Here is a 2,438-nt window from a genome sequence, read left to right on the forward strand (position 1 = left end):
TATAATGCTTCTAATAGGCTTTAATATATGGTTTGGATGTATTTTGGATGAGGGGGAATGACCAAAACGCCCCTAAAAATCAAATAATTCTCGAATCTGTCCTTTGGTGGACTGTTTTGATAGTCTGAAGTAGATTAACCATAACGTTTTACACCGATATCCAAATTGGATGAAACTAATTTCATTAGAAAGAGAACTCTCATTTCTTTCCGTTGATATATAGTATCTCACCCAGATCATTGTGTACAAGGAGTTATGATCGTTTGAAATTGACCCAAAAATTCGCTTTTGATAGGCTGAAGTAGATCGTCTATAACTTTTTGGTTCGATAGACAAATTGGATGAAACTAATTTCATTGGAAACAGGACTTGAAGATCTTCCCGTTGATATAGATTAAATCTCCCAGATTATTATGTACAAGGATTTATGATCGTTTAAAGTTGGAGCTAAAATACGTCAGGCCTCAGTATTTTTTCTGCACATTTTACTGTTCACTACTATTCACGGTTCGATCGAAATGTTCATAACTCGTCGCTCGGGTGTCCGTTTTGGATGATCCACATATCGTTGGAAAGATTATTCAATACTATACACAATGGTGAGTTATAATCTAAGTCATTCCACATGAAAAATTTATAATTCAATCTAGTAGATAGAACCCAACACGTTTACGCACAAAATTTCAACGAAAAATTTCCTGGGGTATTACATCACCCCCCTTGGAAACATTCATCCTCGAATGACGCTAGACATGACGAGATTAGATAGAGAATAGAGAATACATCTGAAACAATTTGTTAGGCTCATCACCACATCGTTTCTCACTCCGAATGCAACATATAATGCATAAATTCAAGAAACTACAGCTGAACACATACTAAATGACAGCTGAACTGCTGCAACTTTTATTAAAAGTGCATGATTTAGGAAATAACGGTACCTTCGGCTTGATCGGAGTTCGCGGGAAATAGGTGCGGGTACTTGGATCGCATATCCACCTCAGCTTCCCAAGTTGTACCCTTAACAGATTGGTTTTACCACAACACCTTGACCAAGGGAACTTCTTTGTTCCTTAGGCTTCGGACACTGAAATCAAGAATCTCAATAGGAATCTCATCAAAAGAAAGATTTTTTTGAATGTCACCTCTCACAGAGGAATCCACTACCACAGCATCGCGAATATGGTTTCTAAGCATGGAGACATGGAATATTGGACCAACAGAGGACAACTTGGAAGGAAACTCGACCTCAAAAGCTACCTTACTAACACGGCTAAGAATTTTGTAAGGACCAACATAATGGGGACTAAGCTTCCCCTTCTTTCCGAATCTCTTCACCCCCTCATGGGTGAAATTTTCAGATACACTAGGTCACCAACTTCAAACTTAAGGTCTCTCCTTCTAACATCCGCATATGACTTCTGACGACTCAGCCCAGTTTTCAACCTTTCCCTAATCAACTTAACTTTTTTCATAGCCTCGAATACCGAATCAGGACCATTCACAGCTGCTTCACCCACCTCGAACCAACCTATGGGTGATCTACACTTCCTCCCATACAAGGCTTCAAATGGAGCCATGCCAATACTAGAGTGAAAGCTGTTATTATAAGAAAATTCTATCAAAGGTAAGTGATCATCCCAACTTCCCTTCAAGTCAAGTGCACAAGCTCTTAACATATCTTCTAAGGTCTGGATGGTCCGCTCAGCCTGACCATCGGTCTGCGGATGAAAAGCACTTGGGTACCAAGACCCTTCTAAAAGCTTTCCAAAATTGCGAAGTGAACTGAGTACCCCTATCCGAAATGATAGACAAGGGAACTCCATGCAGTCTGACTAGCTCTCGGATATACAATCTAGCGTAATCCTCAACAGTACATGAAGTATAAATAGGAAAGAAATGAGTAGACTTAGTCAACCTATCAACCACAACCCAAATGGAATTATGATGGCGTCGGAAAGGAGGTAAACCAATCACGAAGTCCATATTTATCCCTTCCCACTTCCAGGTGGGAATACTAAACTCTTGCATCATACCACCAGGTCTTCGGTGTTCAACCTTAACCTGTTGGCACATTTCACACTTAGCTACAAACACTGCTATATCTTTCTTCATGCCACTCCACCAATAGATTTCCCGCAAGTCTCGATACATCTTGGTGGCACCAAGATGAATAGAATATCGCGCCCTATGTTCTTCAGCCATAATCTTCTGTCTCAGATCATTAACATTCGGGACACACAATCTACCCTGCAATCTCAACATACCATCTCCCCTTGGGAGAAAACCTTTACTTTTTGGTCCTTGACTGACTCCTTCAGTCTGACCAAACTAGCATCTAAGTATTGTTTTTCCTTTACTTCCGAAACCAAGGAGGATTCAGAACTACTCTGAACCCCTATACCATCTTCAGCAGAGTCAAACAACCTAACCCCCAA

Source organism: Capsicum annuum, unplaced genomic scaffold (genome assembly GCF_002878395.1).
Source record: "Capsicum annuum cultivar UCD-10X-F1 unplaced genomic scaffold, UCD10Xv1.1 ctg3843, whole genome shotgun sequence".
NCBI classification, from domain to species: domain Eukaryota; kingdom Viridiplantae; phylum Streptophyta; class Magnoliopsida; order Solanales; family Solanaceae; genus Capsicum; species Capsicum annuum.